Genomic DNA, 22540 nt, shown 5'->3' on the forward strand with positions numbered 1-22540 from the left:
GGAGGAGGAGGAGGAGGAGGAGGAGGAGGAGGAGGAGGAGGAGGAAGACGCGGAGGAAGCGCGTCCGCACCCGGTCCGGGATGCGAGTCTCGTTGAGGGCAGTGGTGGCTTCTGGGACATCTTCCTTGGCCCTTTCCCACCCAGGTGAGCGAATCCTCTTCCGCGCAGCCCGACGGGGTCGCGCTGGGCTCCGGGAGCCTGGCTTCTGGAACCCGCTCGCAGGCAGGTGCGCGGAGTTGGGGAGTGATTGCAACCGGCCCCGGGCAGCGCAGTATTTTATTTGGCTTTTCTGGTCATCACAGCGCTGCTTCTTTCCTGCTCGCGTCACCTGCTTGGGCCGCGGTCTTGCAGCTCGTGTGGCACCCTTGCCCGCACCCCCTGTTTCAGGAGGGAGGGTGGGTTAGGGGAGCCGAGTCCTTCCCCCCCACCCCCCGCTTCAGAGAAATTTGTTCTATGTCTTCGTCTTAATTTAGTATGAATGTGTTATTTCCTTTGAGCTTTATAATGGCAAAGCAGTGAAGTGGTGCTTTTTTTTTTGTTTGTTTTGTTTTTTGTTTTTTTCTCATTCTGAGCCTCTGCACAGAAGGAATTTCAGGCACACAAGTGATGTTACTACCAATCTATTTTAAATACAAACATGGAAAGAAGAACTCCTGGCAGGGTACCAAAGGCGCCTGTACTCTCCGTTCTAGAAGTGCTTTAAAAAATATTTGCTCATTGGTGAAGTTATAGAAGTGATTGCCAGAGCATCTGAGGAGAACGGTTGAAGATAAGTCAGAACTAGGTTTTCAGACCAAAACTTTACTTGAAGGGAAGCCTGGTCATAACTTGAGGTACCCTTTGAGATAATATAGGGCTCCTTCTTTGAAATCATTAGGTAGAATTGCAAAACATTAAAAAATAAAATGGGTTTTGTAAAGACTGTTAAGACAGTTGGTGAAAATATTTTGACTCCTTATTGATAGAAATAAAAAGATCCCACAGATCTCCTTTATGGCTTTCAGACTATGGGATAATTTTATTTGTATAGCTGATGGAAACTTAGTAATTATGAGCTATCTGTTCTTAAAGATTCCCTCTTAAGAAAACCTCTGCTCATATATATGGTTATTTTTTTCAGGTAAGAAGAAGACAGAGGTAGAAAACATCAGAAATTCTGATGTCTGGGGACCCCCTCTTGTGCCTCACCTCAAGTATTCCTTTCTGTTTTCAATTTATAGATCATGGTTTTGGGTGGTGCTGAGGCATTTGTAATGGTCAAAGCTCTCTCAGTGATTCTGACGTGCAGCCCCGGGGGTGGGGGTGAGACCCATTGGGTAGCACTGTTTCTTTTAATTTGCCACTTCGTAGCTCAACGTGTGGCTACAGTGGCTTAAGGTAGGTCAAAAAAAAGTAAGTGGTTAAAAATTCGGAGAGAAAAAAAATGGCATTGGAAAGAAAAATTATAGCACGTGCACTTTTGTATCGTATCCAGAGATCTTCCTCGGTTATTTTTCTAAACCTGCAGAAATCGTTGTTGCTTTTCAGAGCCCCGTAATTCCGTGTGACAGGTGTAGAGGAGTCCAAAGTGGGACATTTCTTTGTGCAGAGGTAACAGTGAAGTTGAGTCGTAGTGTCAGGGTATTCCTTATGCGTACGTGAAAAGATAATCAAGTCTTATTAAAGGTCGTCTTCGTCTCATTAAAAACTTAATATAGAGAAGCAAATTAGGTGCAAGACGCTTTTTATTGTTTCTAAGGTTGGAAATAGGCCTGGCTGCCGAGTCAGTGTTTTTTGTCTGCCTTATGTAATTCCAGATATTACAGATACTCGGATCTTATGGATGGTTTATGAAGGCTTATGTAAGAACCACGACTATGCTTTTTGTACTCTGTTAAACTCCCTGTTTGGGCTATTACGTAATTGACACATTACTGGATTCTTAGAGCCCAAATAGGGGAAGGACGCGCAACCCCAGCCGGGCACATGTACTTTTTATAATGAACTGCTGGGGCCAAATTAGAGGGAACGGAAGGGACGGAGGTTTGTGAGAGAGAGATAAGAACAGCATCTAGAGGACTGAGGTAATAGAACGCTGTTATGCTTAGCGGTTTTCTAGAGATTTTAATGCCGCGGTATAAACCGCTCTAGTCTTTTATTTCTCCCAGCAGAGGCGGATTTACCGGGAAGCTAATGAACCTTAAGCTTCGGGGCCCCTCATTCGGCTTCTTCCAAGCCCCTGGGAAGGCCACTGGCCGTGCGTTCGCCTGGTCCTGCCTAATTTTATATTTGCATTTTGGATTCTTTTTAGACGAGGTGGATGCTCCCGCCTCCCCCCTACCTCCCTCATGTAAATGTAACGCTCTACAAAGTCTCAGTTCTGCTCTGGCTCTCAATGGTGTTTGAATGTTAAGCTAACTTATAAAAATGCTTTTTCTTATTTTAACATCCCCAGTCTTACGAAAAGACAAAACCCGAAATCGGGCCAGTGTTGCAGTTGACCTGCGCAAATAGTGCAGGGTGCTGTGACCTCGGGCCACGTGCAGCTACTGAGATCAGGCGGGTACCCGGAGAACCGACTCTTTGCCTGGTGATTTTGCACGAACCAGAACCGGGGCTTTTCTGGCCCCGAGGGTGTGAGTTGGAGGTGGAGAAAAGCTGAGCCGGGGGTGGGGAAGGGAAGGAAGTGGGTTAAAGCCCTTCCACATCTCAGAGGCGGGCTGCCAAGGGAGAAGGAAGGAAAAAAAAATTAACTACTAGGAGATGCTTCATTACTAGAAAGTTAATAGGAACAGATAGCATCGGCTCCATTAGGAGATCTTTTTGTAAACTCCTTAGGATCTGTCTCTAATATGAATTTTAAACAGGGAACAAACTCAGGCCTGGAAAATATTCTGAGGGAAACCAGTGCATGTCGGGAAGGACTCGCGTGGACTGTTGACTTGTCCCCATTAGCAGCCTGATTGGGCCCATGGCAGGAATGTTTGAAAGGGAGCTGCTGAGAAGAGAGGAGGATTTTCCCTTTTTTTCTGACACGATTGCTACTTCCTATCTGAGTTTGGGCGCCTTCAGAGCTTAACATCTCGACCCCTTTCCCTCCAACCCTTGTGCCCCATCCATCCCGCCCCCCCCCCCCCCCGCCCCTGCACAGACCCTCTCTTTGACCAAACTGTAGCGAGGCTCCTCTGAGGACCCTTCTTGACCTCAGCCTTGGCCTATAAGAACTGCAGCCTGGGACACACTTCCCCCTGTGCACCCACCCCAGCCCCAACCCTCCCACGCACACACTAAGACTCTTCTTGAAAAACTCTGACTTGGCTTCTAGAAGCCTAAGGCCTCCTCTCTGGGATGACCCAGCCCCACCCACCTGGAGTTCCGGTTTGGAAAAGCCCAAGGCTGCCAGAAAGGATTTACCTTTTGTCCTGGCCGACACCTGATCGTGGGGGCCCTGACTTCCCTTTCGTTAAGTATTTATTAGAAAAACTTACAATCGTAATCCTTTCCCTGCCCCTTCGAGATGTAGACGTATATCCTACAACCCAGGAGTGTCTTTCTCAAAGACCTGAAAGCCATTCCTTTGACATGTAATCCCGAGGGAGGGTAGAGCCTCTGTCTCCCAGTCTGTGTGGGAGCCTAACTCTGACAGGTGCCACTTAGCAGACACAGATGGCCTAATTGCCTTGACGGGCAGCAGCCACCCTGCCCGATTCCTTGACTCTGCTTGTTCCCCCTCCTTATTACCCCGTTCTTCTTTTCAAACACCCGGTCACCCGGATTGCAGGTGAGCTCAGTTCTCTCCTGAAGTCTCTTTCCGCTTTTGCAGTATATACCGAATACAAGCCGCCTGTAGTGCCCTTAGTGTCCGGCTTGGTTTTGCTTTAACAGCATCCGCCCGAAGCTCGAGACACGCGCTGTTCTCAGCATTAGGTCTTCTTACAGAGCAGTGAGCAAAACAGACCAAAACTGTGCCCCTGAGGAACTTACAGTGAGCATAATAGGTACATTTAAATAGATGTTCGGTAGACCAGGTAGGGGCAGTGGTACAGAGACAAGTAAATCATAGTAGGAATGTAGGGCAAGGAATTGTTGTGTCAAGTAGGGGGGTCGGGGAAGGCCTCTCTGAGGGGAACATTGAGTGGAGCCCTAAACGAGATGGAAGAAAGAGCCATCGGGGAGGAGCCATAAGGGGGAGGAGCATTTTGCTCCCTGGGGAACGGCTAGTACAGGGCCCTCAGACCAGAGCTCCACTGGCACATGGCAGGACCATCAGGGAGGCCAGATGGCGATGGCCAGCGCCTCCCCACGACGGCTGTAGCGGTTTCTTGGGCCTCCCCTTGGACTCTCTTCTGCAGCAACCTGAGGCTGTGTCAGGCGAGCGGGTGGTGGTGTTTCTCTTGGGACCCTGGGTGGCATGGTGGCTTGGGACCAGTTGCGACCGAGGGCCTTTCGGGGACGTGGAATCCAGTCTACACCATTACATGAACTGGGAGTTGGAGGGAGGTTGTGTGTCCTCATTGATGGTTCCCATCGGCTCGTTGCAGGAGGAAGTTGGCACTTGTGCCTCGGTTCCCTGCGGTCCCCCAGGAACAAATAGAACTGCGCTAAATCAGGATGTTGGCAGCGGAAGCCACACTGCTCTTTCTTGGGGAACGTGGAGGTGGAGAGTGAGCTGGAGGGAACCCAGTGATCTGAAGGCACCTGGAGTTAGCTAGGGTTGGAGGAGGGGAATCTGCTCTTTGGCTGCCGATGTGTAGCCGTGTGTAGACACACAGTCATTAAAGGTAACTCAGCGGTGTATGTGATGAGGGCGAAGCCAGTATCAATGACAGGTTGATACTGACTTTGGGAACTTTGACTCACCCGCAGCAGTGAAAAGCCAACAGGGTGTATTAGCTTCTATAAAGACTATAGTAAGGGAAATACATTTGTCCAGAAACAGGCTGATATTGATACCGTGATTTTAAATGCTTTCCAAAAGCACAGTGGAAAAAGCATCGAGTATAGAGCCGTGGATTACAAGAAATGATAATGAAACAGCAGAAGCAAATAATGAGCACTTAATAGGGAAGTTAAATTTCCACACTTCACCAGACTGTTGCTGCAAAGTACTGATCTAAAAAGCTAACGTGAACACTATCTCTGCTCGATGCAGTATAGGAGAAGTAATCTCAAATCATCCAGAATTATCTCTATACTAAGCTGTTTGAAATGACCCACTCAACATAGCTTCTCAAGACAGTCTTTCGCTCCCTACAAATAATTGTCTTCTCAGGTTGGAAATGTTGCCACAGACTAAGCCAAACACATTTTTTTGCCCCTAATTCTTCGATTTCCATTAGTTCATTTTCCGGGAATGCCAACCCGAGAACTAAAATCATGTACAAGAATGATTTTGGGGGGCACCTGGGTGGCTCGGTCAGTGAGTTGTCCAGCTCTTGATTTCTGCTCAGGTCACGATCTCATGGGTTTGTGGGATTGAGCCCCACACTGGGCCCCCGGCTGGGTTTGGAGCCTCTGTCCCTCTGCTCCTTCTCCATTTGCATACGCTCACTCGCTCTTTGTCTCTCTCTCTCTCTCTCTCTCTCAAAAAAATTTTGGTTGGAATTGATATTTGTAAGGCTGATGCATTTTCTGTTAGTGTTGCCTGATATCTTAGGAAATTTGTATGGCAGATATGCGACACGTTATATTTAAATTCTACAGACTCTAGCCAGTGTTTCTGTGCAACGGTCTGTATTGTTTTAGTTTAACTGGCAGCTCCTGATCAGCTTTGTACTGAGCGAGCTAATACACCTCTCCTAGAAGACTTGGAAGTTAGCGTATTAGAACTTCGTTATCCTCTGCTCCTCGGCTTCCCACTAAAAATTTTCTGCTAGATTTTTGGATTATCATTTTGACAACAACCCAAGATATTGTAATGGAATATAAAAGTGAATTAGAGCTAATATCTCAGTTTGGAGAACTTTTTTTTTTTTTTTTTAAAGCAGAGATGTGGTCTGAAAATTGCATTTGTCTAAGGTTGGGACCAGAGAGAGGCTGGTCAGACACTCGTCTCAGGTGCGGAATTTAAAGAGGTATCAAAAACCAAACAACAAAAATAAATGATCTCTCAATGTAATTTAAAAATGAAAATCAGGGGCGCCGGGGTGGCTCAGTCGCTTGGGCGACTGACTTCGGCTCAGGTCATGATCTCACAGTTCATGAGTTCGGGCCCCACATCGGGCTCTGTGCTGACAGCTCGGAGCCTGGAGCCTGCTTCGGATTCTGTGTCTCCTCCTCTCTCTGCCCCTCCCCTGCTCACGCTCTGTGTCTCTCTGTCTCTCAATAATAAATAAACGTTAAAAAAAAATAAAAGATTAGTGCAAAAAATTCATGATGAGCAAAATACCAAATTAAAAAAAAAATCAGTATTGATTTTTTCCTCTGGTGTCAGCCTCCAGGATGAAGCGGCACAGCGCTGTCACTGTGTCTTAGCTTAAAATTTTGATATTTTATTCATCATGCATTTTTATTAAAAAAAAAAAACCCTTATCTTGGAACCACATCTGGAATGTTAGAGTAAGGACTTTCAGTAAATATTCCCTTGCAAAACAGCCCAGAGAACAAAATTTTATGGAGGCAAATATTGGCATAATAAACTATTTTAGAACTCTGGGGTTAAATCAGAGAGTTGCAACAATTCAAGGAGCATTTATTCAAGAGAAAAGACTGAATTTCAGAACAGTGAACTCGTAGTACAGTAGCCTTGAAAACTAAATGCTACTGGAGGGGTAAGAACAAGTTCTGAGCTCTTCAAAAATCCCCACTCTCGGCAAATTGTCACTATATGACCTGTCTGGCAAATGTTGAAAAGCTCTATCCTCAGAGCTTGTTTTTTTTTTTTTTTTTAAAGTTTATTTTGAGAGAGAAAGGGAGGGAGCGAGCACGTTAGCAGGGGAGGGGCAGAGAGAGAGAGAGCAAGAAAATCCCAAGCATTCTCTGTGCTGTCAGCCCAGAGCCTGATGCAGGGCTCGATCCCACAAACTGTGAGATCATGACCTGAGCCAAAATCAAGAGTCAGATACTTCACCGACTGAGCCCCCCAGGCACCTCAGAGCTTGTTTATATTTCACCTGATTCAGAACTCATTTTGTGTGAACAGCCTTAGGGCATTTTTTAAAGACACTCAGCAGCACTTAACATTGCAGGTGCCTGAGGTGGCTACACCTGTTGAAGTTGACAAGAAAGAGGTTGACCAAAAAAACCTTAAAAAGAATAATTGGGATAGGAGGTATCTGTGGGATTTGAAACGCTTTGACATATGTTTTAGAATCTACAAGGCCCCTGCGCATGTGAAAATTTATACATTTGCCGAGGACTTGTGAAGGCCCTAATCTGTTACCCTGGGTGACACTGAGGCTCTCTATACAAGCAGGAAGAAAAGGCTAAGGGAGAGTTGTAAACTGCCTATCAGAGCATAGAAAGAATGTGACTACATACACACAATTCCTCAATGAAGGCTGAGAGACATATTAGTTCAACGCATTTAAAGAAATTTTTGGTTTAGAAACAATGCTTATTTATTTTGAGAGAGAGAGAGAGGGAGGGAGTGGGGGAGGGGCAGAGAGGGAGGAGGAGAGAGAGAATTCCAAGTAGGCCCCACGCTGTCTGCACAGAGCCTGATGTGGGGCTCTGACTCACGAATGATGTGTGATCATGATCTGAGCTGAAATTAAGAGTCAGAGGTTTGACTGAGCCACCCAGGTGCCCCAGGGAATTTCTGTTTTGTCATTAGTTGGCCACTAAAGGCAACTAAACAAAGACTTAAGCAGCTACATATGATAAAACAGACTTTATAGAATTAGTCCTGGAAATGGATACACAGCATTAGTATCAACAAAAACAACAGGCAGCAACAACAATAAACCTTTGATGGAGAGTGAAATCTGAGTTTATTGAAAATCCAGTTTTCAACACACACAAAGAAAGAAGGGACAGGGAAAATCCAAAAGTGTCCCTGAGAGTCCAGATATTGGACTTAGTAGACAAACATTTTATTTTTTTTATTTTTAATTTTTTATTTTTTCAATATATGAAGTTTATTGTGAAATTGGTTCCCATACAATGCCCAGTGCTCATCCCAACAGGTGCCCTCCTCAATACCCATCACCCACCCTCCCCTCCCTCCCACCCCCATCAACCCTCAGTTCTCATTTTTTTAAGAGTCTCTTATGCTTTGGCTCTCTCCCACTCTAACCTCCTTTTTTTTTTTTCCCTTCCCCTCCCCCATGGGTTTCTGTTAAGTTTCTCAGGATCCACATAAGAGTGAAAACATATGGTATCTGTCTTTCTCTGTATGGCTTATTTCACTTAGCATCACACTCTCCAGTTCCATCCACGTTGCTACAAAGGGCCATATTTCATTCTTTCTCATTGCCACGTAGTACTCCATTGTGTATAGAAACCACAATTTCTTTATCCATTCATCAGTTGATGGACATTTAGGCTCTTTCCACAATTTGGCTATTGTTGAGAGTGCTGCTATAAACATTGGGGTACAAGTGCCCCTATGCATCAGTACTCCTGTATCCCTTGGGTAAATTCCTAGCAGTGCTATTGCTGGGTCATAGGGTAGGTCTATTTTTAATTTTTTGTGGAACCTCCACACTGTTTTCCAGAGTGGCTGCACCAATTTGCATTCCCACCAACAGTGCAAGAGGGTTCCCGTTTCCTCTCCAGCATCTGTAGTCTCCTGATTTGTTTATTTTGGCCACTCTGACTGGCGTGAGGTGATATCTGAGTGTGGTTTTGATTTAGACAAACATTTTAAATCAGTGATTATAAATGGGTTCAAAGAGTGAAAGGAATTCACATTTAAAGCATTAAAGTATGAAAATTATGTCTTACCTAATAGAGAATATCAGTAAAGAGAGAGAGATAATAAACGACAAAATAGAAATTCTAGAGTTGTAAATCACAATGACTGAAATGAAAAAAATGACTAGATGGGGTCAACAACAGATTTAAATTTGCAGAACTAAGAATTAGTGGACTTGGAAGTCAATTGAAATTACACAGGCTCCCCCCCCCCCCCCCAATGGAAGTCCCGGAAGCAGGAGAGAGAAAGAGACAGAAAGAATACTTGAAGAAACAATAGTCAGGGCTCCTGGGTGGCTCAGTCGGTTAAGCGGCTGACTTCGGCTCAGGTCATGATCTCACAGTCCGTGAGTTCGAGCCCCGCGTCGGGCTCTGTGCTGACAGCTCAGAGCCTGGAGCCTGTTTCAGATTCTGTGTCTCCCTCTCTCTGACCCTCCCCCGTTCATGCTCTGTCTCTGTCTCAAAAATAAATAAACGTTAAAAAAAATTAAAAAAAAAAAAGAAACAATAGCCTAAAACTTGACAAATTTCATTTAAAATATCAACCTGAATACCCAGGAATGTTAGTACATTCCAAGTAGGATAAACACAGAGATGTACACTTACACAGTCAAGCTATCAAAAGCCAAAAAAAAAAAAAAAAAAAAAAAAAAGCAAGAGAGAAGTGAATCATGGTGTTAAAGGGATCCTCAATAAGATTAACAGCTAGCTTTTCATCTGAAATCGTGGATGCCAGAAGTAGTAAGATGACACATTTAAAGTGCTGAAAGAAAGAACAATCAAGAATTCTATATGCAGCAAAACTGTCCTTCAAAATAAAAAAAAATTAAGACATCTCAGAGAAACCAGTTTGTCACTAGCAGACGTATCCTACAAAAAAAGGGAATCTTTCTAGTTGTAACAAAAAGAAACTAGACAGTAATTCAAATCCATAGGAGAAAAAAAAGAGTGTCAGTAAAGGCAACTCCATAGGTAAATGTAAAAGATGGTGTAACCAACTAAGAAAATAACTAAAAAATATATAATAAAAGAAACAAGGGAATTAAAATGGGATACTAAAATAACAAAAAATAAGGCAGTAATGGAGGAATAGAGGAACAAAAAGGCCTAAGATATATAGAAAACAATAAAATGGCAGATTTAAATTTTACCAGTAATTATGTTAAATGTAAATGGACTAAACACTCCCATGAAAAAGCAGAGATGGGCAGAATGAAATAAGCATGACCTAACTATATTCTCTCTACAACAGACCCACGTTATATTTAAAAACAAATAGTTCAAAACTAAAAGAATATAATAAGATGTACTGTGTGGGGTGCCTGGGTGGCTTGGTCAGTTAAGCGTCCAACTTCGGCTCAGGTCATGATCTTGAGATTCATGACTTTGAGCCGCATGTCGGTCTCCATGCTGACAGTGTGGAGCCTGCTTGGGATTCCCTCTCTGCCCTTCTGTTACTTGCATGCACACACTCTCTCTCAAGAAACAAATAAACTGGAAAGACACACCATGCAAAAAGTAACCAAAAGAGAGCTGGAGTGGCTGTCCTAATACTGGAGAAATTGACTTTAAGAAAAATATTATTACAAGGGTAAAGAGAGTCATTATATATTGATAGGTCAATTTATCAGGAAGACATTATAATTACAAACGTGCAAATAACATCAGATCCCAAAATACATGAAGCAAAAATGAACAGAATTGAAGGGAGAAATACAAAGTTCAGCAATAACCACTGGAGATTTTAATATCCCACTTTGAATAATGGATTGAAACTGGGCAGAAGTTCAATAAGGAAGTAGATTTGAACATTATAAATAAACTAGAACAGACATCCAAAGAACACTGCATTTAACCATAGCAGAATACACATTGTTCTTAATCACATACAGAAATTCTTCAGAATAGACTATATTAGGCCATAGAACATATATTAGGCCATACAACAAGTTTTGATGAATTTAAAATTATTGAAATCATACAAAGTGCTTTCTGATCACAGTGGAATGGTGTAAGAAACCAATAGTAGAAGGAAATTCAGAAATTCACATAAATGTGGAAATTAACACACTCCTAAATAGCTCCTGGGTCAAGGAAGAAATAATAAGGGAAATTAGAACATATTTTGAGGTGAATGAAAACAGAAACATAACATACTAAAACCTAAGGGATGCCACTGAATCAGTGCTTAGAGGGAAATTTATAGCTGTTAATGCCTATACTTCTAAAAGAAGAGAGTCAACAAAATGAAAAGACAACATTTGGAATGGGAAAAAAATCTTTACAAACTGTATATCTGAGAAGGGGTTAATATGTAAAATATGTAAAGAACTCATGCAACTCAACATAAAAAGCAAATAATCCGATTTTAAAAATAGGTGAAGGACCTGAATAAACATTTTTCCAAAGAAGATATATGCATGGCCAACAGACACATGAAAAGATGCCTCGCATCACAGTTCATTGGCAAATCAAAACCATGGTGAAATATCACTGAATCCTTTTGGAATGGCTGACATTAAAAAAAAAAATAAAAGGATGAATGCAAGAATGTGGAGAAAAGGGAACACATGTGCAGTGTTGGTGGGAAGGTAAATTGGTGCAGCCACTATGGAAAACAGTATTGAGGTTTCCCCCCAAGTTAAAAATAGATAAACCATAGGATCTAGCGGTTCCAATTCTGGGAATATATACATAGGAAACAATTCCAAAGAAAATGAAAACACTATATTGGAGAGATACCCGCACTCCAATGTTGATAGCAGCATTGCATACAATATCTAAGACATGGAAACTATCTAAGTGCCTATTAGAATAAATAAAGAAATTGTGATACACAGGAATATTATTAAGCCATCAAATGACATTCTGCCATTTGCAACAACATGGATGGACCTTGAGGGCATTATGTTGTGTGAAATAAGTCAGATGGAGAAAGATGAATACTGTATGATTTCGCTTATCTGTGGAACATAAGAACAATCCAAATTCATAGAAAAAGAGATTCGATTTGTGGTTATTGGAGGTGGGGTGGTGGTGAGGGGTGGGGGAATTAGATGAAGGTGGTCAAAATATACAGAATGTACAGACTTCCGGTTATAAGTAAGTATTGTGGACATAATGTACAATATGATGAGTGCAGTTAGCGATGCAGTATGGTATATATGAAAGTCGTTAAGAGAGTGAATCCTAAGAGGTTTTATCAGAAGGAAAGAAAACTTTTTTTTAAATCTGTGTGAGATGATGGATGTTAACTCATTGTGATAATCAGTTCACAGTATAGGTAAGTCAAGTCATTATGTTGTGCATTTTAAACACACAGTACTGTGTCAGTTGTATCACAATAAAATGGGCGGAAATGAAAGAGGAGAGATCACAAATCAGTAACATAACCTTTTGCCTTAAGGAGGTAGAAAAAGAGCAAATGAAACCCCAAACAAGTAGAAGGTAGGAAATAATAAAGACTAGAGCAGAAGTAAATAAAATAGAGAATAGAGAACAGTAGAGAAAATCAATGAAACCAAAAATTAGTCCGCTGAAAAAAAATCAACAAAATCGACAAACCATTAGCTGGCTGACCAACAGAAAAATAGAAAAAGCTCAATTCCTGCAATCAGGACTAAAAGAAGGAACATCACTACCCGCCCTGGAGAAATAAAAAGGATCATATTATGAATAATTTTATGTCAACGAGTTACGATAACCTAGGTGAAGTGGAAAATCCCTAGGAAGACACATGACTACCAAACTACCCAAAAAGAAACAGAGACTTTGACGTGACCTATTGTAAGTAGAGAGATTTAGTAATGAAAGAAATGCTCACAAGGCAAAGCCCAGGCGTGTGTGGCTCCCTTGCTAAAGTCTACTAAATATTTGAAGAAGACTTGATGGTATAGCACAATCTCCTCCAGAAAATGGGAAAGGAAGGACCATTTCCCAACTCATTGTTTAAGGCCAGTATTACTTTGATACTAAAACCAGACAAAGAGATCACAACAAAAGTACAGCTGACTCTGGAACAGTGCAGGAGTGAGGGGCATTAATCCCCCATGCAGTTGAAAATCCACATATTACTTGACTCCCCAAAAAGTTAACAAATAGCCTACTATTGACTAGAAGCCTTACTGATAAGAACTACTGCATATTTTGTATATTTATTATTTATATGTGTTATGTACAATAAAATAAGCTAGAGAACAGAAGATTTTATGAAGAAAATCGTAAGGAAAATACATTTACAGTACTGTACTCTATTGAAAAAAAATTGTATATGAGTGGACCCACACAGGGCAAACCCATGTTGTTCAAGGGTCAGCTGTATAAGCTGATATTTCTTATGAATATAGATGCACAAATCTGTAACAAAATACTAGCAAACTGAAGCCAGCAACATATAGAAAGGTTTACATGCCCTGACCAAGTGGGCTTTATCTGAGGAATCCAAGATGGGCTTAACGTATGAAAACCACTGCAATGTACCTTATTAATAGAATAAGTACAAAAACTTCATAATCATCTTGATAGACATAGCAGAAGCACCTAACAAATGCCAAAAGCACTTCATGATAAAAGCATTCACAAAACTAGGAGGAGAAGGAAACTTCCTTGAGTTGATGAAAGGCATTTACCAAAACCCCATAACTAACATAATACTTAATGGTGAGAGACTGAATGCATCCCCCTAAGGAACAAGATGAGGATTCCTTCTTTTTTCTTTTTTCTTTTTAATTTTAGGGAGAGAGGAGAATGCTATCAGGGGAGCGGCCCATGGAGGGGGAGAGAGAGAGAAAGAGAGAGAGAGAGAAAATCCTACGTAGGCTCCATGCTCAGTGCAGAGCCCAACACAGGACTTGATCCCATCACCCTGGCATCACTATCTGAGCTGAAATCAAGAGTTGGAGGTTCAACCGATTGAGCCACCCAGGCACCTCCCATTTTTTTGCATTTATTCAATATTTTATCAGAGGTTCTAGCCAAGGGAATTAGGCAAGGAAAAGAAATAAAAGGCATTCAGATTAGAAAGGAAGAGGTAAAACTATTTTGGTTTGCAGATGACATGATTTTTAAAAAATATTTTATGTTTATCTTTCATCTAAATTTAGTTATTGAACATGCAGTGCAATAACGGTTTCAAGAGTAGAATTCAGTGATTCATCACATTCAACACCAGGGCTCATCAGAATAAATGCCCTCCTTAATACCCATCACCCATCTAGCCCATCTTCCACCCACCTCCCTCCATAAACCCTCAGTTTGTTCTCTGTCATTGAGTAGATGACATGATCTTACACATAAAAAATCCTAAGGACTACACACACACACACACACACACACACACACACACACACACACTTAGAGCTAATAAGTTCAGCAAGGTTGCAGCATATAAGATCAATAAACAAAAATCAGTTTTATATGTTTGCAGTGAGCAATTTGAAAATGAAATAAAATTCCCTTTACAGTAGCATCAAAAAATAAAATACTTAGGGATAAATTTAACAAAAGGCATTCAAAACTTGTACACCCAAAACTACAAAACATCACTGAAAGAAGTAAAAGATAAATACGTGGAAAGACATCCTCTCTTCATGGATTGGAAGACAATATTGTCAAGATGGCGGTGCTCCCCAAATTGATCCATAGCTTCAGGGCAACTCATGTCAAAATCCCAGTTGCCTTTTGAGCAGAAATTGACAAGCTGATCCTGAAATTTATATGGAAATATAAGAGACTCAGAAGAACCAGAACAATCTTGAAAAAGCAAAACAAAGTTCAAGGACTTGCATTTCCTGTTTTTAAAAGTTACTACAAAGTTATGGTGATAAAGATAATGTGGTATTGACATTAATACCATCTTATAAGATCAATCTTATAAAATTGAGAGTCCCAGAATAAGCCTTTACAGTGATCATTGATTTTCAACAAGGGTGTCAGGACGATTTAGTGGAAAAAAGAATAGTCGTTTTAACAAATGGTGCTGGAATGACTATATATCCACATTCAAAAGAATGGAGTTGGACTCTGTTTTACGCTACATACAAGAATTAACCCGAAATAGATCATTGACCTAAATGCCAGAGCTAAAACAGACCAACAAAAACTCATGGAAGAAAAGAGGAGTAAATCTTCATGATCTTGGATTAGGCAATGAATGGTTTCTTGGATACAACATCAAAAGCACAAGTGATAAAAGAAGAAATATATAAGTTGGGCTTCATAAAAATTAAAAACTTTTGTGCTTTAGAGAATATCATTAAGGAAGAAAAAATACAGCCCATAGAATGGGACAAAAATTTTGCAAAACATATACCCAATAAGGAACTTGTATATGAAATATATAAAGAATGTTTACAACTTGATAACATAAAGACAAATAACTAAAAAGTTGAGCAAAGGACTTGAGTTGACATTTCTCCAAAGGAGTCATACTAATGGCTAATAAGCATATGAAAAGGTGGTCAGCATTATGGGTTTAGGAAGATAGAAAAAGAAAGCACGATGAGATATCACTATGTACTCACTAACATGGCTAACAAAAAATACAAGTAACAAGTGCTGGTAAAGATATGAAAACTTTGGAATCCTGATACGCTGCTGGTAGGACAGTGAAATGGTGCCGCCACTTTGGGAAACAGTTGCTAGTTACTCAAATTATAGACACAGAGCTGCAATATGACCCAGCAATTCCATCCTAAGCATATACTCAAGAGAATTAAAAATTTATATCCACATAGAAATGTGTATATCAATGTGTACCTAATATCCCCAACTGGATACAATTCCAGTACCCGTTAACTGATGAATTGATAAATAGGGCATATTCATATAATAGAATATTATTCATCCATAAAAAGGAATGAAATACTGATAGACAGTACAACATGGGTGAATTTTGAAAACGTTTAACTGGCAGAAGACAGACACAAAAGGCCACATATTTTGTGATTCCATTTGTATCAAATATCCATAATGGGCAAATTTACACAGAAAATAGATGGTTGTGAGGGGTGGGCATAAGGAAGGTGGTATATCTGCTGATGGGGTCGGGGTTTCTTGGGGGGTAATGAAAATGTCCTAGAATTTGATAGTGGCAATAGTTAAACAACTTATGAATGTATTAACACTACTGAATTGTGGCCTTTAAAATGGTGAATTTTGTGGTATGTGAATTACATGACCACAAAGCCGTTACTTAAACGATGATTCATCTTGATTACTGAGTTTTTCAGTTTCCCTTAAATTATGTGCCCGAGGCAAATGTTTTGCCTCTGCCTAGTCCTGGCCCCACTTTTCTCTACTGGCCTTTGCCTCGGAATACATAAGATAGCCATATTGGAAGATTAAAGACCTTAGGAGTTACACGTGGAGAACCAACAGTTGATGGTGGAGGCGAACTCCAATGAGTTGACAGAATTCTGAAAGCAACATTCTGTGAGTCTTTTAATGTAGGAGAAACCTCTTTATGTCCAGCAGGGCCAGGCTATGTGACACTGCAGTGTGGTCTTGGATGTCTGTGCTCTGTAATCACTGGGAAAAGTTAGCATCCTCTTAACAGATTTATTAGTAAGGAAGAGAAAGGCTGTACTTCCTAGAGTAGCACTGTTCAATGGAAATGTAATGTGAGCTACATATGTATTTTACATTTTCCAGTAGCCACATTAAAAAGATAAAAAGAAACACATGAAATTAATTTTAACACATTTAGCCAGATACATTCAAAATATTATTTTAACATGTTGAATATCTTACATTCTTTTTGTCATACCGAATCTTTAAGGTCAAGTGTGTGTTTTAAACTTAGAGCACGTTCCAGTTCAGACTAGCCATATTTCAAGTGTCCAGTAGAAACACGTGGCTAAGTGGCTACTGTGTTAATAGTTATGGAGTTGTTTTTATAAAATCAGATTCAAGAGACACAGTGTGGTGTACTGGCTTTGAGTTGCATCCAGGTTCAAATTCTGGTTTTGGCTCTAACACTATTTATTCCTAAAACATTTATTGATATATGTTCTTGAAAAGTTATATAGCCCATATCCATGAGCTACATGTAATAGTGGGGAGAAGTAAAGTCTTACTTTATTGTTATGACTGCTACATTGAAGGAAGTAGTCAGTTCTACTTGGGTAGGGGCCGGTGGTGGTCAGGAAGGGCTTCATAAAGAGGTGAAGGTTGAGCTTCATCTTGGAACATGAGGTAGATGAAGGGCAAAGGCAGAGTCGGGGAGGCTTAAAATAGCACTGCCCAGGAAATTGCTTACTTCTAAGCAATTGGTTCAGCTAGAGTGTGGCTGTGAATGGGTGGCTGAAGGAGTGGTGTGGTTGGGGTAGAGTTAGGGACCATGTTTTTGGAGGGTACCTGAAAAGGAGTTTAGAATACATTCCATATTAGGCAGTGGGCACCACCAAAGAGCTTGATAAAGGAAGTCACAGGTGACATTTGTTCTTTATCACTTGACCTTTCAGACCTGCCCCTCAGTCACCTCTTTGCAAAACTGGGATACTGAAATTTAGAGAGTTGCCATGAAGATTAAATGTAACATGTCTGATGGTCCAGCCCAGACTCTTGAATTGAGAGACTGCCTCTCTGGTAGTTTCCATCTGTTGCCCCAGCACATGAAGTGGCTGTGCTCCAGTGTACCCAGGGAAAGCTTTCCAAAAAAACAAATTCTTGAAATTCAAGAGTAAGTCTCCGGGTGCTGTCCAGGAATTTCTGTGTGTAACAAATTCCCTCAGTGATTATTGTGTGACCACCTGTTCCTGTTTTGCACACTAGTGTGCAGAGTTTACTTTCCCAGCCAGTTTGTTGTGATTGTTTTTGTGCTTTGAATAGGGTGTATCTTAGTTAATGGTTATTTCATGTGTTCCTCCATAGTTTTGGATGTGGTTTTGGTCAAACGTTCTCATTGCCATGTAGTATTCCATTGTGTGCCAAACTGCAATAAATACTTGGTTGTATCAGTTATGAGTTGAACACAGTTGGTTTTTCCAAGAATACTGTTCTGACTGAAACCAAATTTAGAAGCATCTGTCTGATAATAGATATGTACACCCGCTCCTCAACTTTATGTCCTATTGTTTAAAAATACCGTCTGTACCTCAAAAGTCAAGATCAAATCGATGTACTTTCTTAATTTGAAAACTGTGCTCCAGGGTTTTGTGTTCTTTGCTCACTCTAAAAACGAATCATTTTGTGTGGGGAGGGTATGGTTGTTTGCAACTTTTGTGTTCATTTTGTCCTTTTATATGAATTCAAAAAATATTTCTCTATTATTTTTACCTACCATTCTAAGTTTAGCATTCACTCTCTTTTTAAAAGTTTTTATTCAAGTATAATTAGCATACAGTGTTATATCAGTTTCAGGTGTACAATATAATGATTCAACAATTCTATACATTTCTCAGTGCTCATCAAGATGAATGTACTCTTTTTTAAAATTTTTTTGGAGAGAGAGAGAAAGGGAGAGCATACAAGAGAGCATGAGCAGGGAGAGGGGGAGAGAGAATTTTAAGTAGGCTCCACACCAGGTGTGGAACGCAATATGGGGCTCGATCTCATGACCATGATGAGATCATGGCCTGAGCTGAAATCAAGAGTTGGGCGCTTAACTGACTGAGCCACCCAGGTGCCCCAAAATGAATGTCCTCTTAATCCCTTTCAGATGTTTCACCCATCCCACCGTCCCCTCAATAACCTCCCCTCTGGCAACCACCAGTAAGTTCTCTGTATTTAAGAGTCTTTTTCTGTCTCTTTTTGCTTTCATTCTTTTTGTTTGTTTCTTAAATTCCACATATGAGTGAAATCACGTGGTATTTCTTTCTCTGATTGACTCGTTTCACTTAGCATTATACCCTGGAGTTCCTTCCATGTTGTTGCAAATGGCAAGATTTTATTCCTTTTTTATGGCTGAGTAATATTCCCGTGTGTGTGTGTGTGTGTGTGTGTGTGTGTGTGTGTATACACACATATATATATATATACTTACCACATTTTCTTTACTCATTTATCTATCGATGGACCCTGGGTTGCTTCAATATCTTGGCTATTGTAAATACTGCTGCAGTAAACATAGAAATGCATATATCTTTTCAAATTAGTGTTCCCATTTTCTTCGGGTAAATACCCAGTAGTAGAGTTACTAGATCATATGGTAATTCTTTTTTTAATTTTTTGGGGAACCTCGATGCTGTTTTCCACAGTGGCTGTACCAGTTTGCATTTCCACCAACAGTGCACGAGTTCCCTTTTCTCTGCTTCCTTGCCAACACTTGTTGTCTCTTGTGTTTTTTGTTTTAGCCATTCTGAGAGGTGTGGGGTGATATCTCATCCTGGCTTTGATTTGCATTTCCCTGATGATTAGTGTGGTTAAGCATCTTTTTATGTGTCTGTTGGCCATCTGCGTGTGTCTTTAGAAAAACGTCTTCTATTCATGTCCTCTGCCCGTTTTTAAATTGGATTCTTTGTTTATTTTTTGGTGTTGAGCTGTATACAGAGTCCTTTAACATAGGACTCTAAGGCCTTAGGTAACACCTGCTCCCCTTGCCTTTTGTGTCAGCTTCCCAGTTTTGCTGCCTGGTGATGTTCTGCAGACCTTGCTCTGACCTCAGTGATCATTACCAGTGGCCTAGGCTCCTCTGTGTGAGGTTGACCAGTTGGTTCTTAGGCAGCCTCTGACTTCACGGAGTGGCTTTGCTTAGTTATTACTGGGCAGCTTCCACACATGTATGTATAGTTTCCACATACCTTTGCTAGCTCTCCTTACCTACGTTCCCACTCTTGCTCGATCGCTTTATTAACGTAATGTTGTTTTCTAACCGTCTTTCATAATGGGCCGTGCCGTTCCAACTGGTTTATTAATTCCAGGCTGTGATACTTGCAGTAGCTCTTTATCTGTAGCCATACCTATTATAATAATAATGATTCCCTTTCTCTGTTATTGTTGGTGCTGTCATTTAGCTATTGCCATCATTAACACGTTTGCCTTCAACATTATAGTGGTCCACAGTAGATTGCATATCTCTTGTTTCAAAGGGAAAGTCAGTGCTAGAACAGTGAACAGTGCCTCTGAATGTAGGATAAACTCTCCATGCATTTTCTCTCCTGGTCTTACGTGTTTTGAAATTCTGACTGGATATGAACAAAACAATGGGCTCCACCTGGCATGTCATCTGGGACTCTGTAGTAAGAATGCTGAGTTTTAAAAAATGTTTGGTTGTTTATTTATTTATTTTGAGAGAGAGAGATTGGCAGAAAGAGAAGGAGAGAGAGAATCCCAAGCAGGCTCCGTGCTATCAGTGCAGAGCCCAACATGGAGCTTGAGCTCATGACCCTGAGATCATGATGTGAGCCGAAATCAAGTCAGACACTTAATCAACTCAGCCCGAAATCAAGGGTCAGACGCTTAATCAACTCAGCCACCCAGGTGCCCCAAGAATGCTGGTCTTGACCTTATATCTTTTCTTCAGATAATAAATTTTCAAAAGCAAGGGAATGTGAAATAGATAAACGGTACTAAGAAGAGGTTAAAAAGTTTATTTTGCAACCGGCTGCTTGTTCATGCAACAAAACAAAACAAAGCAGTTTATGGTAGGCTGCTCATTAACAGGTCTCCCCGTAGGAGGGAAAATCAGTTAAACCATTTCTGCTCCATCTCAGAAGAAAATACATCGTATGAACGGGAAACTTTTTGTATGGGGGGTATCCACGTGGCCTCTCTTCTGTTGGGTTTTAGTTCCAATGGTGTCGTGCGTGCCCTACATTACGTCCCTAGTGTCGGGGGTCGCTTGTGGTGATGGTGTGCTGGTGTTCGTAGCAGTGGTGGGAGTGGTGGTTGTGGCAGCTCCTGAGATAGATGGATTGCTGAATATATTAGACTAGTGAACGTCTCCTTCATTCCATCCCGACGTGGACCTGTTTAATTTTCTCAGTCTCGTGTGATGCTTGCTGCCATGTCAGGGCTGGATCAGTGAGTGGGCAGCCCTCTGCTTTCCTCCCCACCTTGTTCCTCACTTACTCTGACTTGCCCTTTGGCCTGCCCTTCTTAGAGATCTGCGTTCTTACTGTCTCCCTTGGCCTTCTAGCCCTCAGCTGTCCTCTCTGCCACACACTCTTGGAAAAGACTCTTGATGTTGCAAGGAGGAAGCTGAGAGGGAGTCGGCAGTAAGTAAATAGACTGGGTGGGAAGAAAGAATCGAGGAGGTTCGCTCAGGCCCTTCCAAATGCTGGAGGCAATTCACTTGTTACCTCTCTGGTGCCACGAAGGTGTTAAGTTGGAGTGGAAACAGTTAATACCCAAACCATGGACGCTGCTTAGGAAAATGATGTGTGCCGAGCAAAAGGTAGTTTTGAAGATTTAGTTGTTTTCCGGTCCTTTTTTTTTTGACTTAGAAAAATGATGACGTTGTCATTTTTGAGGTAAACGGTGGTTGGACATCACCACCTTTCTATGGCTGAAGCTTATAATAGCGGGCACTCTGTGGCATCTACTGAAGTAGCATCTGGGAGGAAAATTTGTATTTTTTCTACCACCTAAAACTAATCTTGCTGGATAATCTAGAGAGGAAAGTAATTTTTGCTGTTTTTTTTTTAAATACAGTTTTATTAGATTTAATTAATACTGTTAATATTGTGGGATTCATAGTTCCTCTAGTTCTGTATTTTTTTTCTGAATAAGAACAAAGTAAGAATCACAAAGTATAAATTTGGTGCCATTTAAGAAAATTAGGAACTACCAAACAGACATAATTATTCACGTATCAGAGGTATTCTTCCCCTGACAAAAGCCAAGTCTTCAGTCTGTAAGATACTTCATTTATATGGTGTATTTAAGAATCAGTTTTTAGATCATTAACTACTTGAGGGGTTAAGATAGAAGGAAAATTGAAGTAATGTAATTCACTGAGGATTAATCTGAAAATAAGGTTAAGTATCTCTAAAATCCCAGACCCAGCCAATGGAAAAATGGTTACGTTCATGAAACAGCTCCACTTATGAAGAGTTTTGTTAGTGGTACAATTACTGCATGGGTCAAGCCCTCCTGAACTAACTTTATTTTTCAGGGAGAAGAAGTATTATAACGAAGTAACTGGTTATGCTTTTCTATTTCTGTGTCCTTTCTCCTAAGTGTTCACCTCTCTTTTGCTTTTTTAAGGTTTCCACACCTGGACCGTCAACTAAGGCAGATTGTCACCAATGGCAGTAAAACTCGTTTTCTGGAGGTCAAGGTGAGTTTCTGTGGCTCTCTACTTGATTTAGTATTTCGTTCAGCTTGGGTTCCTGGCACTCAAAGTAACAGTGATAAGTTTTTGGTGGATATTATTAATGACAAAAGTCAATTAAAATGAATTCTGATATGAAAGCTTAATTTTGCTTTTTTTTTTAAATGTGAGGAATCTATTCAGACATTGATGAAACTCAAGTTCAAACAACATGTTTTGTTAACGTTATTAAATTTGTGGCACGTGCTTACAACGGATATCTTTTTCCTAGCGGTAATTAATCTAGCACAAAAGGTTATCGTGTTATTGTTAACATGTGTTTAGTAATATCAGTTGACAGAAGTAGGACAAGGGGATGCAGTTGGTACTTAGGGGCTTGCTTTGAGGGGAGGATGTGCTTGATCGCTGAGGTTATTGAGAGAGAAAGCCCAGATTGGGGGCGGGGGAGAAAGTTAATGCAGTGCAAACAGAGTTTATGAAACCAAGAGCAGA

General features: G+C 40.9%; 1 protein-coding gene across 1 annotated transcript in view; it reads left to right on the top strand.

Annotated features, from left to right (window-relative positions):
- The first annotated feature begins 22 nt into the window (after window positions 1–22).
- The window catches only part of MTUS2 (microtubule associated scaffold protein 2), a 495531-nt gene continuing 473013 nt past the window's right edge, over window positions 23–22540 (top strand). Inside the window, 2 exon segments of the mRNA XM_049647388.1 lie at window positions 23–144; window positions 21982–22054. The gene's annotated coding sequence lies outside the window, so the exon portion shown is untranslated.

This window comes from Panthera uncia (assembly GCF_023721935.1).
Source record: "Panthera uncia isolate 11264 chromosome A1 unlocalized genomic scaffold, Puncia_PCG_1.0 HiC_scaffold_16, whole genome shotgun sequence".
NCBI classification, from domain to species: domain Eukaryota; kingdom Metazoa; phylum Chordata; class Mammalia; order Carnivora; family Felidae; genus Panthera; species Panthera uncia.